We start from the raw sequence: 17103 nt of genomic DNA, 5'->3' as shown, positions 1-17103 counted from the left end.
CTGAAAGATCAAGTTGTAAAATTCTAAATTAATGTTGAGATCAGGTCATAATGAATTAGGAATAGCTAAGGAGAATATAATCTTGATGGGTAGTTGATAGAAAGTGAAGAAGCAAGTAATGGGAGTTAAGGAAGTTGATGAACCGGGAGGTCTGGGTATCCAAGGGGGCAGCAACATATATACATACATACATATATATATATAATATATATTATATATATACATAGAATTATATTTCCTTAATGTTAACATATTTGAACATGAGTTATTTACATTATCTCCTTAAATTTACTTTTATTACTTAAATTATCTCCTTAAAATTACTTAAATTTCATCAACACCACAATTGTTCACCTGCACATGAGGGTGAAGTTGGGGATAAAGAGGAATACTACCATCCAGGCATCAAACTCCTTGAAAAAGAGGAAGAATGATATGAGAGTTCATAGATAACTGTGTAAGGAGTGCGTGGGTGACATAGATATATAGAATATGTAGATATATAGAATGAACTTCAGGAGAAGAAAGATTGCTTAATGATAGGGACAAAGAGATCTGGAAATGACATGGGGAGCAAGGAGTATGACTTCTCTTGCCCCATATTTGGGGACCTGAGAGACAGATAAAGGGAGAGAGAGAGGGAGGGAAGAGAGGAGAGAGAGAGAGAGAGAGAGAGAGAGAGAGAGAGAGAGAGAGAGAGAGAGAGAGAGAGAAAAGGAAAGAAAGAAAAAAAGAAAGAAAGAAAAGAAAAGAAGGAAAGAAAGAAAGAAAAAGAAAAAGAAAGGAAGGAAGGAAAAGAAAGAAAGAAAGAAAGAAAGAAAGAAAGAAAGAAAGAAAGGAAGAAGGAAGGAAGGAAGAAAGAAAGGAAGAAAGAAAAGAAGGAAGAAAAGAAGGAAAGAATTTTAAATAATGCTGGTAATTTTTCCACCCTTCTCAAAAAAGTACATACCCAGGGTCAGTGGTAGGTGGGAGTTGTGAATCTGCTGTTCCCTCAGTCCATTTCAGTACCTGTCGTTCTCATATAGTGAGCAAGCACCTCACTGAGCTGAGTGTGATTCTCTCTAGGATCTCTTATCTATTCATTTTGCTTATGATTGCAGAACTAATGAGAGGGGCACCCTAAGTTTGCCTATCTGGTCAGCTAGAAAGGCCCATGCTTGTGCTCCTTTTGACATTCTTGTGCCCTCTCTCGCCTTGTGGTGAAGCTGGAAGAAGACATAATAATGTGTTGGTATGATTATGCTCTAATATAATCAGATTTAAACATAAAGACTTTTCAAGAGTTCTCCACACCATATGCCCCAAATATCAGGTTTCCTGCCAGCTAAGGACTTGGTCTTTACCTGTTTTTGTTGTCTTCTTTTCAGTAGAGGCCTTGGTTCCTGCCTCTTTCTTGACGAATTGCTTATCTGGGTGTGATGAAAAAGAAAATTTGCATTAGACAGTTTCCGTAGCTGGGACTAGCTGCTCTCTGATACAGACTTTTTTTTTTCAAAGGCACATTATTACTTTTATAGCTACAACTATTTAAAGTAAGGAAATGCTAGATTTCAAATAGGGGTTGGTAAAAATAAAGATGCAATTGTTGTCCCACCCAAGCTTTTGGACTCCCTGAAATCTATCCATCCACTTGGGAATGAATACATGGACCCCAGGTTAAGAACTCTTGCTTTAGAATCTCTTTTTCTTGCAAATGAGGGAGGAAATTCTGTAATGAAAGTGTTTAGTGCTCAGTCCAGGTATTTGGTCACTAGTTATCAAGTACTTGTTCAATGGGATGGAAAACAGTTTATTCTTCTCATCCTGAAAACTATGCTCTTGACCGTTCAGGTCTTGAGGTCGCCTTGTAAGGTGGTTTCTAAGCCCTTCATTGTTAGGACTGCACACAGCCCAGTACTCTTGTGTACTTAAAGGTGAAAAATACTGCCAATCAACCCATGTAGTTTAGCTAATGAGCCAAATTCTTTCATTATGCTGAAGGACTGTAAGGTCAAGTGAACAGGACTACGTGGGGCACACAGGAAAGTGTTGTAGGCTAGAATAGAACTGTGATTTGCATGTGTTTAAAAAAGCTTTGCCTCACTAAATTCCTTAGAGCAGAACTTAACCTTGGAAAATATAGATGCATTTGTACTCATTAGAAAATGCAGTATTAAATACTAAGTACAAAACAATCTTCTTGTTTATACTATAAATGTACATTTGAGTCTTGTTGAAAATCCTTCTTCTCAATTACAAGCTGTTTTGAAAGTACCTCTCACAGTGCACTGCAGACTAATCTAATTTGACCACTGAGGGGAAGGGAAAATGTGCAGGTGAACAATTGTGGTATTGATGAATTGTCAGGAATTTTAAGGAGATAATGTAAGTAACTCATGTTCAAATATGTTAAGATTACTGAAAGCATTGCAGAGGGAAAAGTCTGTGTGAAGTGCTATTAAAAAGAAAAAGTGGTGTGTTGATCACATTTAATGTATAATGCTTATTACAACTTAATCAGTTTAAATGAGTGATTTTTCCCCCATGCACTCAATTAAAGTATTACATAGGGCTTTATTATTATTATTTTCATTTGAAAAGTTTTTCTAAAATTAGGTCTAGGATCCAGGATGACTCATTTTTTGGACATCTATGTAATATCATTGTAAATGTTACATAGAAAAAAATGACTTCAATGTTTTCTGTGTATTTGTGTATTTCTGTGTATTTTAAAATTAAAATTAAAAATCTGTGTATTAAAAAATAGTTTTACAAGCTCTGTCTCCACAAGGAAACCAGTTGGTCTTTCCCTTTACTCCCCTCCAACCCCATCTCAAACTGGTTTGAGCATACATGGATTCCACATGCACCCATTTCTGTTTTATTTTGAAAGTCATCTTTTAAAAACAACTAAATCAGACCTTTCATTTAGACAAAGTAGCTCTTAATGTAACCTATTTTGGGGATTATTTTTAGGTTTTAGAATACATCCTGGTTGTCAGTAAATAAATTAGCAACAAAATAATAAAGAGGTTTAATGTCTAGATGGAGGTAAGCCCTCGAAGGTCAGGAACCAATTTTTGTATTAGTATCCCTACCATCTAGAACAGTGCCTTGCAGAGAATAGGCACTAGACTAATGTTGATTTGAAAATATTTTGTGTTATGATTTTTTACATAATCCTTTAAAAATTATAACATTTTACATGAATTTATAAAGTAGTAGGCAAAATATTAGAAAATTTTATGAAGTAGGCAAAGGAACTAAATTGTTAATATAGTTATCATCTTTCAAAAATGCTTGAACTTCAGTCTATGTATCTTCCTATGCTCTGAAGCAGGTCGAGGTAGGAAATAACTTTGTAATGGAATGTCAGGCTTAAATAGAGTTAGAATATCTTTTTCTCTGCTCAGCACCTCCACTGATAATCTATGCATAGCTGTTGTATCATAGCCTCCTATGGCTGGCTCAAAGGAGAAACTTTAAAAAAATCAACTCCATACTATATTCCTATGAAAAATAAAATGGTTACTGGTACATAGTTTTCTGTAATGGTAACATAGAGGAGAAAAAAAAGACTAATAGGCAAATGTTTTTGATGGTGCCTGGCATTTGTGAGGTCATCTGGTACAGAATATACCATAAAATATATTGTCACTTTTTGTCTCTGAAGTTTCTCCAGAAAGTTTGCTGCCAAGTGAGTGGATTTCCTAAGTGGCTATGTAATGGCCTATTGATTTCACACCCCTTACTACATCTGACTACCTGGCCACAAATTGATCGGGTTTGTAGGGACAGGATTGTAAGTCAATTTATGGTGTTCGATGTTGTTTTGAGAGAGAGAACTCATCTCACAATAATGTAAGTTAAGCGGAAAATGGCAGCTGTGGCTCTGGATTCTCCTGCTTTGCTTTTGCTTCATTGTGTGTCTCTAATAAACAATGGGTTCACCCTTTACCTCAGTCTGTAGGATTCTGGGATTGAGGGCATCATGCCAGGCCCTTCTGTGCTGTTTGCCAAGGATAAAGGTGTATCCAAAGAACCAAAGAGGTAGGCTATAACTTAAATGCAGCTGACTTGTGTCACTTACATGCAAATTGCTCTTCTCAGACTTTTCTTTCTCCCCTGCTGCTGGGGATTTCCTCTTTCTCTCCCTATGGCAGCAGAACATAATGACCCTGTCCCCTAACTCTAACCAGAATCTTAACATTTATTTTTATCTTCTGACTTCCCTCCCCTACAGAACCTGTAGGTAGTAGTGGGTGGGGGAAGGTGGAGTTGATGATAGCAGGAGGAGAGGGAGGGAGGAGAAGAGGGAAGAAGCCAGATGGAGATGGTGGAGGAGAAATAGTATTCTGCTACTTCAACTGGGCCCTTGGCCCCTGCCCCCTCCCTCTCTGCTCCATCCATGACTACTCCCACATGGCACTGCAATGGAGGGGAAGTTAGAAAAAGGAAAGAAGAAAATGGAAAACCCCAGTCATCAATCTTCATTTTTCTCTCTAGTTGGGGGTCAAAGTTTACTTTTGTCAACAGGAAGATATCCATTCAACTCAAGGAAAATTATGCATATTTTATTTAGGGGATTTAAAACTATGTGGTTTTACTACATTCAAGCATTACAATAACTTGATTTAGGCCTGTGATGGTCATCTTACAGTTGTCCTCAGGGAATTTGTTTGAATGAATAGATAAGAATAAATTATAATTAGCATTTCAATTCCTTGGGTATTTTGAAAAGTTTTTTTTCTCCTCTTATTCCCTACCCACCCCACATTTTGTTTATACCAATAATTTGTTCAGGAGTCCCTTTCATCATAATGTAAAGATAAGCTTCAGCCCGGATCCTGTCAAGATTATCACAAATTCTGAATTAGTGGTGTCTAAATTAATGAATTCTTGCTTATGAGGTTGCTGTAAAACAGGTTAGTAAGAAAGACACAAATGATTTGAAATTCAAGTGCGTGTTCTGAATACAATAGCTTCCCCTGAAAGCAGGCAGACTGAATAATGCAGAAAGGATAAGTAGGATGTGTCACAGGTGAAAACAATGAATATGAAAAAGTTTAAAGAAATTTAGTTGGAGGAAAATTATGTGGAAATTTGGGATTCAAGAACTTCCCTAAGGGGCTTAGTTATTTCCTATCTTGTCTCTGGCTGTCTTATGATATCAGTGATAACTGGAGAGTGGGAGAACAATGGTAGAGGGAACTTTGAGTCACTGGATTCAGGCTTCTAAAACAACAATTGAGGTAGGAAGATACTCTAGCATCAGGGTTCCATTTCTCATGTGGTTCTAAGAGCCAGAAAGCACTTAAAACACAGAGCTCACTCCATATTCAGATAGGGCCCAGGGATTAGATATGCCTGCAAAAATGCAGCTTAAGCCTGAAAGTTCTAAGTTCTAGGATCAATAATATTTCTGTGACAAAGCACAAAGTATTTCTCATTCTTCATTGGGTCTTTGATTAACAAAAAGGCAGTACGACTGCATGGTCAAAAAACTCTGAACATGTCCTTGTCTGATGTGGTTTAAAAAAAACAAAAAATAAATAAAAACAAGGTTCATTGGATAGATAAAGGAGTCAGAGAAATCTTTATTACCTAGTAGGAGATAAGGGAACAATATGCCACTTAGTCTGCTGGGAATCTGCAGAGGCAGAGTATATGTAGAGGAAGCGGGAGGGCTAGAACAATCCTCATAGAGACTGTTAAGGGAGCTTAGGATCAGCCTTAACATTAAACAAAATATGAAATAGATTTACACCTGGGGTTGATCCAGAAGGGTCCTTGATCAATGCCCAATCAATCTGATGACATGACAGGGCATAGAGCTCCTCATGGGCATGCCTGCTGACACCTGGCAGTCTTGGTGACCTGAGATTCAGGACAGATTCTAGCTGGAAGAACCACCCTTCTCTGGGATCTAGAAAAGTAAATTGCCAGACTAGCTAATTCCCTCTTTTCTTCCCTCTCCTTTTCTCTGTCTACTTCCTCTAACCTTCTTAGAGAGTACAAGAAGGAAGGAGTAATGGGGAATTTCTTCCCCAGCCCCAAGAGCGATTCATGGTAACTTTGTAGCAGAAGTACACGGTTAACTTCAAGTGCTCGCCCGGAGAGCTTAAAAGGGGAATTCTCCGACCCCAAGTTCTTGGCCACCTTCTGCCTTTCTGTTTCCTTTCAGAGCACATAAGAGACCAGAGAACTAATAACAGAGTTTCCCAGCCCCCAACCTGAGATTAGCTAACAATGACAAAGCTCTGAAAGAAGCACGTGGCAATTGGGCCAGACACTCTGGAAAGCAATTTGGAACTATCTTTGAAAAATCTCTCAACTATGTGTATACTTTTTGATCCAGCAATACTACTACTGGGTCTATGCCCCCAAAAAGATCAAAGAAAGAAGAAAAGGACTTGCATTTATAAAAATATTTATAATATCTAATTTTGTAGTGGCAAAGAACAGGAAATGAACAGGGTATCCATCAATTGAGGAATGGCTGAACAAACTATGATGTGTGAACGTGATGAAATATTTCTGCACCATAAGAAATTAGAAAAGGGATAGTTTTAGAGAAACCAAGGAAGACTTACATGAACTGATAAAGAGTGAAAAAGAGTGATAAAGAGTGCTCTGGTTAGCAGACCAGGAGAACAATTTACACAATAATAACATGTAAATGAAAACAATTTTGAAAAATTTAAGAATTCTGATCAATGAAATGGTCAACCATAGTTCCAGAAGGATGCTACCCATCTCTCCATTTCCTGACAAAGGTGATAGTCTCAGGACGCAGAATGAGACAAACGTTTCTTGGACATGGACAATGTATTGATTTTTTTCCTTGATTATACGTATTTATTACAAGAGTTTTATTTTTCTCTCTCTTTCAATTGTGGGGTTGGTTGGAGGGAGAAGGGCATAGGGATAGGCAAAATCAGGGAACAGAAGGAAGACCAGAAGGAATCATAGACAAGCAAGACAGGTCTGAAAGTTACATGTTAAATTTATTTTCTACTTAAAAGGAAAAGCAAGCTCTACATAATTGTCACAGTCTCATGTACAATTCTTTCCTTCTGTTCTATAATATACAAAAATGCTCATTTTATTTGGTATTTAAGTTTAGAATTTCTTTTAAAAAGGTTTATATTCGAAAGGTGGGATTTATTAGTTTTTGTTTTTAAAGAAAAGCACCTAGCAGAAATGAACTTTTTTCCTCCCCCCTTGGCCCAAGAAGTCAAGAGACAGTGTTCATGAACTCTAACTCTTTTGTGGAAGAGGAGGTATTTTGAATTTTTTAGGCAAGGTGATTCCTGAAACCAGCATTTTTTGCCAGAGAAGGGAGATTACCTAGTCAGTACCAGCTTTGAGAGTTGCCTCATGGGTAACCCCAGGCTTGAGACTGTGGAAGAGAGAGACCTTCTAGAAGGAGATTCTCTCACCAGCATGTTTCTTAAAGAAGGAGTAAGACTGCCCACATATTGCCTGAAGCTGAAGGGCTAAATCTTCATCATGGAGGGGTTAAAAGGTCTGATCTTCTTGCCCCCACCCCCACCCCATTACTATTATAAGTTACTGAGACCATGCTGGGCATTGCTTTTTTAATAGCCCCCAAAGTCTCCTTACCTTCAAGGAGGAATCTAAACCACAGAGTAGTACCATAAATCTTGTGTGGACTCTAGGATTCTGTAGGAAAGAGAGAATGATCAGAATGCCAAGTTTGTCCCAATAGCATCCTCAAGTATAGTTCCATTCCTGGGGGAGCTAATGTGTTTTTTTTTTTTGCAATCTGTTTATAACTGGCTGTGAGTTTTTGCATCTTTTTACCATTTCCTACAGAGTGAAATAAAGACTCCCATGGTGATTTGCATTTATTACTTTGAGTGTTTGTATGGATGGGTATTCCTTTTATGCATATCTGGGGAAAGCTAACCATGAGCTATACCTGAGTAGTATTGTGGAGATCCCTTGGAGTAAGTCCAGGTAGGGGCAACTAGCCAAATAAAGAAAATATCTCCCTCCAGGATTTGACTCCATTTGTATGAACCCAAAGTCTTAGGGAGCCCTAGAATATGAATTATCTAGGCCAAGTTTGTTTTGAGCACTTATCCCTTTCACTGACACTTTTTTCTGTCTTAGAGGCATACCTACCTTTTTAACGTCTCATTTCTTCAGAGCTGTAGTCACAATTTCCTCCTGAATTATTAGTTGATAAAAGCTTAAGGTGTTCATCCCAGGGATATTTTAATGGGAGACACTTAAAGCCAAGGAAAGCCTCCATGATCCAAAGGAATGAATTTTCAATTACAGGTGCCAGAAGAAGTGGTAGAAGAAATATTTTAAAAAATCTACTGCATATTTGAGGTTAGGCTTGCTCCATAGGTACCTTGGTATAATAGAAAGATCCCTGAATTTAGAGCCAGAGGACCTGGGTTCAAATGCTGTACCTGTATGACTTTAGATAGCCTTCTTAAGTGAGTCATTTAACTCCTCTGGGCCTCACTTTCTTTATCTGTAAAATGGGAGGGTTGACCTAAAGATGTTTTAGGATGTCTCCACTTCCTAAATCTAAGATGTTATGACGTACAAGGAAGGCATCCCCCATGCATATATCAAAATTATGCAAAATCCTTTGAAAGATAATAACAATAGAGATAACCTTGTTTAATGACCCACTGATCATTAGTATGAAGAAAGGCTGGATACAGGGAAAGTTATGCTCACCAAAGGTGTTTGTCAGGACAGGTCAGGAGAAAGGTGTTTGGCATTGTCATCAAGGAGATCTAGGACGGATTCCAAGTTAAAGAAGGATTCCCTGAAGATGGTAAGGTCCTTCAGATGTCTCCTCTTTTAGAAGATGTTGTGCTAGTTATATCAAATTTCCTTACACTGCAAAACTTTCTGGATGAAATTCATGATCACTTCAAAGAGTCTGGCCTACTTAGCCGCATAGAGAAATCCAGTCAAATACTAGGGTAGAATCCTTTACTACTGCTTATCCATTATTGTGTGTGTGTGTGTGTTTGTGTGTGTGTGTGTGTGTGTTTGTGTGTGTGTGCACATACACACTCAATGATAGTACAGCATATACAGTGATAGATAAGCAATACAAGAAATATAAATAAACTTATATACATATATAAATATATAAACTTATATACATATATGTGTATATTACCACACATATATATTTCCTATTTATCCTGCATATATCTCACTTTGTATATATTTGTTTATACATTATCTACCTTGTTTGATTAAAAGCTCCTTTGAGGGGAAGGACTATCTTTTGCCTCTTTGTTTTATCCCTCAGTGCTTAGCATAGTGCCTTGCACGTAGTAGATACTTAATAAAAGTTTATTGATTTATTGATATCTGTTTATATCTATATGACAATCCTTCCGATGTTATTGTTGTTCAGTCATTTCTCAGTTGTGTCCAACTCTTTGCGATCCCATTTGAGGTTTTCTTGGCAAATGTACTGGAGCAGTCTGCCATTTCCTTCTCTGGCTCATTTGACAGATGAGGAAACTGAGGCAATTGGGGTTACGTGACCTGCCCAGGGTCGCAGAGCTAGTAAGTATCTGAAGCCAGATTTGAACTTAGGTCTTCCTGACTTCAGGCCTGGCACTTTATCTACTGCACCACCTAGTCACTCCTACATTCCTTCAGTCTAGTCATTTAACTCTTATAGCTCCATTATGTCTAAAGACCTGACACGGATAATTTAAAAATTCACATGCTATACACAATATGACCATGTGCCCAAGAGCACATATGTGTGTATATGTATATGTATTGGATGGACACTGAAAATCAACTGTGAAATCCTCTCAGAGTTGAATTGGAAGTGCAATCATTTGGATTGCTTTTGTGAGATTGTATGGTTCTTTTGATGAACCCCAAGCTTCTCCTTGAAACAAAGGCCTGTAACAACAATGTTACTTGCAGCTACTGTGGAGGCATAAGGCAAGTAACACCAGCACGCAGGAGAGCTGCTAGTATAGGTTCTTTGATCTGCTTTTCTGAAGGAAAGCAACTTTAATGGGTTAACAATCTTACTTTAATTGAACATACATACATCATTCACTTAGTTCGGGGGAAAAGTCAGCACCCTGAACTTAAGAGCAAATACAAACAGAAAATAACACAAATCAACAGACAGGCTTCTAACTGTCTGACCACAGCAATACATACATAGTTACCAGAGACAGAAGCACCAACATCTGGCTTTTCAAAGCCAGGGGCCTCCTTAACGACTACCCAGAGTCTCATCTGACCAAATCACACAAACACTCTTCCAATGAGTGAGCCCCCAAAGCAAAATGCTAACCTCATAGTATATATACTGTTTCCAATCAAGGACTCCCGATTCAATCAAAGACTCTTGATTCAAACAAAGGCAAGACTAAATCAAAGGCACTTTATTGCCTTAGTGCTGAGAAGCACTCCAAAAGAAAAAAACAGCAAAAAGTTCCACTTTGCTTGCCATTAAATTCCACCCCTCCAGAATCCTTGGCCTTGCAATCTAAACGGCCATGGATCCTGGAACAAATAGAGGCACTATACTTTGCAATCCCATCACATAATAACTTATTAGTAAGGTGGCCACATAGTCTTAAATAAAACATAACATTGAGTATATCTTATAGCATTTCTCAGAATACCCACACAGCATATACTATTGTTCAATAAACTATAACATAATGTTCATAGCAACATCCTTAAGCAAAACATCATTCAGTAGAATTCCCCCAAATACTTGTTTACACAAGTAAGCGGTCCCAGGCCAGGGTCTTCCCTAACACAACATATCATCCTTAAGGGGTAGCAGAAAATACAAATACTATCCACTCCTAGGTCATAGACAATTACAATCTCTTCAGTCAATACAGAGTGTCCAAGTAAAGTCCTTCTTGGGGGTGTGTCCTTCTCCCCACACTGCTGTTGCAGGCTTCCTCCTGACACTCTCAGATTCAGGCATGCTTTAATGAGCAAAGGCCCAACACGAACAAAAATAAAGTCCCAATAAAGTCCTCTTGGGGCTGTGTCCTCCCCTCCCCACTGCTCCAGCCCCTAATTCCAAGTCCTGATGGGTGGCTGGACAACAGAGTCAACAGGGAGTCCACAGCACTTCTCCTTACCAACCATAGACAACTTCACCCTCTCCTTGGATCCCAAACCATCCAGGGGGGATGCAGCGGGATGCAGCAGAAAAGCACACATAGCGCCTTGCTACAAAGTTTTTATTTTGCCCCAGGGATGAATTCTGAGCTCGGAGGTTCCTCCTCCTCCTGCAGGAGCCTGCTGCTTCTAGCTTCTGCCTGAGTCCTGAGGCAGGCAGCTCTGTGCTTTTGCTCTCTCCTCATCTTTTTAAAACCAGTATTACTCTAGTGAGAGGCAGTTTGGAGTAGCAGCTAGAAAGTCAGCCTTACAGCCAGGAAGACCTGGGTTCAAACTCTATCTCTGACACATCCTGACTGTGTGACCCTGAGCAAGTTACTCACCCACTCATGAGTGCCCTAGATAAATATCAGTAACATAAGTTGCAGAGAAGGTGCCAACCTGCACTGGAAGAAAGAATTTCTTCCTTTAGGAGTTGCCAATGAGGCAGCTGGGTGGCACAGTGGATAAAGCACTGGGCCTGGAGTCAGGAAGACCTGAGTTCTAATTTGCCCTCAGTCACTTACTAGCTGCGCAAGTCTGGGCATCTCAGTTCCCTCATCTGTCAAATGAGCTGAAGAAGGAAATAGCAAACCACTTCATTATTTTTGCAGAGGGAAAAAACCCAAAATCCTAAATGGGAGTTGCAAAGAGTGGTACATAATTGAAACAAAGCAACAGCACCAATGACAGACCCCATTCTCATATCTATCCTTTTTTGCTTATGATAGTGTGTGGCTATGAGTCATATAATACTATCCAAAAAATTGAGGCTGAGGGTCCCTTAAAGCAAAGCAGAGAGTGGAACAGGAATAGACTGTAGCACATTATAAACAAACACGCATGAAGGAGAATTGGTGTGTCCAAGGAGAGCATCAAAGAAATGTACAAATGAAAAGGAACATGGTCAGATAAAGTGATGAGACCTAGGGAGAGACAAGCCTTGATCATTAGCATGTTAGGAGAACTAGAGGAAGGCCTGAGCACACTGGGTGGACAAGCTTATGGAAGGATCAAGAGAATTACTCTGGAGGAGTTTCAATCTATGCCATTGGAGGGAATTCCCAAATGGATGAGATCATAGTTTTATTTAAGTATCCAGAGAAGATCTTGTTTGCCAGCCCAACTATTTTGAAGTCGTGGGCATCACATTTTTGAGTAGTGACAAGACAAACAAGTCGAAGAATAATCATCTAATTTAGGTGAAGTGATAAATTGGTTCTAGCCTTTAAGTGCCTAAATGTCCTCTGCTGGGTACCCTTTCCCATGATGGGAGATTGAGTATAAGCTCAGCTGTGTTATTCAAGTAATCAGCACTAGGTAGAATAGTATGACAACATTTGTAATTCTTGCTTCCTTAATTCTAGTGCATATAATGTGGGGGCTCATAACTTCAGAAAAGGCTCTGACAGTTGGAAAGATCCCCATGTATCACACTGTTGACTCCAGGGAAAGGAAATGGAGTTATTTTAATACATACTAAATTATTATTATATATTATCTATAAAATTAATATATAATTTTATTTTCCCCAATTACACATCAAAATAATTTTTAAACATTAAAAAAAATCTTTTTGAGTTCCAAATTCTATCCTTTCCTCCCTCTCTCCCTTCTCCCCTCCCTGAGATGGTAAGCAATCAGATATAGATTATACACCTGCAATCATGTGAAACAAGGGAATGAGGTTGGAATGCAAACTCTTTGAAGGCAGGAATTGTCTCTCTCTCTCTTATTTTTTTGGTGCAAGCAGTGCCCGGTACACAGTAGGGTTTGTTGTTAAATCCTGTCTCTATGCCTTTGCATTAGGTTTCCTCCATTTTAGAATGCAATCCTCTCTCACTTAAGATCCTTGTTCCCTTCAAAACTACTCAAGTGATTTCTTCTGCATTGGTGGTGTCAAACTCAAATAGAAATGGGGGACTCTAAATCATACAGAAGGATCCCTTTAGGTGCATATTAACTTAAAAGTTACATATGAATATTATCTATATTTTTATTTATTTTGCTAAACATTAGTACATTTTAATCTAATTGTGCCACATTCTCAGGAGTTTTGCATTGTTTTGCACAGGAGTATTCAGCTTACCAGTTGAGTGTTTGTCACGCCTTATATTTGAAGCCTCCAGCTGCTATTGCCCTCCTTCCCATAAAATTTACTTTGCATATATTTATTTATTCATATGCCATCTTCCCAATAGGATGTAAGCTTCTTAATGGTGGGAACTGTTACATTTTGTCTTTTTTTTTTTTTTACACCAGGGCTCTGCAATGCCTGAAATGTCATTTGCTTTGGTTACATAGGTTGTCTACATGCATGTCTCTCTATGCCTCTGTCTCTTTCTGTTGATGCTGCATGTATTTGTGGGGGAGTGTGCCCCCAGGATTACAGGGGAACTATTTTGGTTTATTGCGGATATGCTCTTCTACTATGTCATTTCAGAAAATGTCCCTTGCTTTGAGTTAATCGTGTCCTCTGACTATTGAAAATAAACCTATAAATGTCAATCATGAGCTATGATTTTGTGTGCAAACTCACAGACTACCTTGAATCTGGGGATCTCATGAGGATCAAATGAAATAATGCAAGTAAAATGCTTTGCAGACCTTAACCCACTAAGTAAATATGGGATATTATTGTACTGGTAAGGTAGGTGAGACAAATGTATGAATAATTATAATTCAAGTAATATATTTAACTAAAATCTAAGTGGAACTATCATTTAAGTTATGATCAACGCACAAGAGATGTCTAAATAGAGGTGGATGAGAGATTTAAGAAGAGAAAGACTACTTTCAAGGGCAAGATCAGGAAAGTGAGTTATTGGCATGTGAAGGAAAAGAAGGATTTCCACAGGAAAGGGAAGGAAAGGAAATAAGCGTTTATATAGAACCTACTGTGTGACAGGTACTATGTTAAGGATTTTACAAATATTACCTAATTTTATCTTCCCAACCCTGAAAAGTAGGTGCATTATCTCCATTTTATAGTTGATGAAACTGAGGCAGAGGTTAAGTGACTTGTCCGGGGTCACACTGCTAGTAAGTATCTGGGGCCAGACTGGCATTCAGGTGTTCTTGACTCCAGGTCCAGCGCTCTATCCACTGTGCCACCTGCCTGTCCTAATCAGGTAAAGACATGAAGGAAAGGGACGGAGGCAAGGGTAATTCCTTTTAAGTCATGGGAATGAGAAAGGGCAGGGCAAGGTTAGCATAAGGTGAGTAGTCCAATTAGGCTGGCAGGTAGCCTACACAAAGGGGTGTGATATACCGTAAGCCTGAAAGGGTAGATTGGAGTCAAATTTCATAAGGCCTCAGATGACCGAATAAATTTGTACTTTATTTGGTAAACAGTGGAGGATGATTGAAGATTTGGGAGCAAGAGAATGACATGGCTGAGACCTCTGTATTAGGAAGTTACTCTGGCAGTCCAGTGAAATATAAATTTGAAACAAAGAGAGAGAGACAGAGAGAGAGAGAGACTGGAGAGAAGGAGATCAGTTTGGAGTCTATTATAATTGTACACATTATAGGTAATGAGACCTTGAACTATCTTTAGCTTCTTCCTTTTTAAAACAAAGGGTTTAGCAATGGAATGCTATGTAATTATAATGTTCAGTCTTGGTCCTGGAAAAGAGATGGGAAAATGCATCTCTCTCCTTTTGTTGGTGTGGTGGGAGACTGAGCTTAGAATGTTGCTTCTACTTGGTCAGCGTATCAGTTGGTTTTGCTTAACTGGTTGTTTTCTTTGTTACAAGGGAAATCTCCTTTCCTACAGCTGTCCTGGGCCCTCTTCTCATCTCTTTCCATCCTGTTTTGCTTGGTTATCTCCTGAGCTCACATGAATTCAATTATCATCTCTATACAGATGATTCTCAGCTCTCTCCCCTTTTTTTTTATTCTCTGACCTCCAGTCCCACATCTGCAGCTGCCTATTGGACATCTTGAACTGGATATTCCATAGACTTCTTAAGCGATGTATCCAAAATTGAACTCATTATATCCCCCAATCCCTCCCTCTTTCTAATTTCCCTATTACTGTCAAAGGTACCATCACTATCCTAGTCACCTTGGTTCACAACCTTGGTTCATCCTCATTTCCTTACTCTTTTTTACCCCTCAAACCCAATCACTTGTTGAGTCTTATGGATTCTACCTTTGCAAGATTTCTCACATATGCCCTGATACTGCCAGCTCAGGCCATCATCACCTCATGCCTGGACTATTGCAAGAACCCATTGGTTGGTCTCCCTGCCTTAAGTCTCTCCCCACCAACCCATCCTCTACTCAATTGTCAAGGTGATCTTCCTAAGGTACAGGTCTGACCATTTCACAACCCCTATTTAACAAATTCCAGTGGCTCCTTATTACCTCTAGGATCAAATACAAAATATTCTGTTTGTAACCTGATCCCTCGCTCCCTTTCCAATCTTCTTATATCTCACTCCTTTTCATGTACTTTGAGCCAGTGCCACTGGCCTTCATACTGTTTCCTTGAACAAAATACTCCGTCTCCCATCTCTGTGTATTTTCATGGATTGTCCCCTATGTTCTCTCCTTCCTCATATTGGTCTCCTGGCTTCCCTATATTCTTTTAAGACCTTGCTAAAGTCCCACTTTTGGCAAGAAACTTTTCCCAGTCCTCAATCTTAGTGACTTCTCTCTAAGGTATTTTCAATGTATCTTGTATATATCTTATTTGCATATGACTGATTCCATGTTGTCTCCCCTGTTAGACTATAAGCTCCTTAAGGGCGGGGCCCATTTTTTAATCTTTCTTTATATCCCAAGTGCTTAGCATAGTTTCAGGCATATAGTGGGTGCTTAATAAATGCTTATTGTTTTGACATTTTGAGGAGAGTGGGGAGGATATTATATTTGAAAAATGACTGTGTTATAAAAACAAAAGGCGTCAGTAAAGTTAATTAATTAAAAAAATAAAATGAGGGGTAGACTAGATGACTGCTGTCTTCAAACTCTAAAATTCCATGGTTCTCCCTGTCATTCCCATAATAGTAATAACACTTTGTTTTCAAAATGCTTTACAAATATCTCATTCTATCTTCCCAAGAACCCTGGGAGGAAGGTGCTATTATTATAATCAGTTTATAGATTAGGAAACTGAGGTCGATAAAGGTTAAGTGATTTACCAAGAGATCACATAGCCAGTAATAGTCTTAGGCTGCATTTGAACTCAGGTCTTCTTGACACCATATTGAACCCCGTACCCACTGTGCCACAGTTCTACTCAGTTCTACTAAATAGGTTTCCTTGGATTAAAGAAGTATTTACTTTTTAGATGAATTCAGTTCAGTCGACATTTATTTAGGGCCTACTCACTAAGGCACCGTTATTGCTCGACTTTGAGAGTTCATGGTTTCTTTTCTTTCTTATACTTTTTTAAACCTATGGGAATATAAACTACTTAGTTTAAAAAATATTATGCTCATAATAATAATCTTTTGTTCCTGAAAGACTTTGGACCCATGATGTCCTTTCCTCCATGAATGGAATGACTGCTGAAGCTAATTGCTTGCAGGATCAGACTTCTGGCTGAATATTTTGGAGGATCTCTGCCTCGATGTAGTTTGCTAGTATTTTTGGGGTCTTGTCAACCTTATTCTACTCCATCAACTCAGATCCTTGGATCTCATATTGGTTTATGCAGTATGTCTGTTTCCATCATTTCCCAGGTATTCAGGTCAATGTAGATGGATTTTTAGAAATAGTAGATAAGACACTAATGAATACTAGGATAGTATTTTGTTAAAAATAATTCTTTCATGTATATTTTAACAGGAATCAATTTGGGTCCCCAAAATAAAAATAGAGACCATGAAGGCATAAGGAGGAACTTCATTTCCCCCACTTAGTACTTCATCATCTCAAGGCTATTTTTGGAAGGGTAGTTATTTTTCTACCTAATTATGCCTCTTTTTCTGTTTTCTTGTCAGAAATATG

The sequence above is a fragment of the Trichosurus vulpecula genome, chromosome 2 (genome assembly GCF_011100635.1).
Source record: "Trichosurus vulpecula isolate mTriVul1 chromosome 2, mTriVul1.pri, whole genome shotgun sequence".
In the NCBI taxonomy this organism is placed as follows: Eukaryota; Metazoa; Chordata; class Mammalia; order Diprotodontia; family Phalangeridae; genus Trichosurus; species Trichosurus vulpecula.
Note: the sequence above shows the minus strand (reverse complement) of the source record.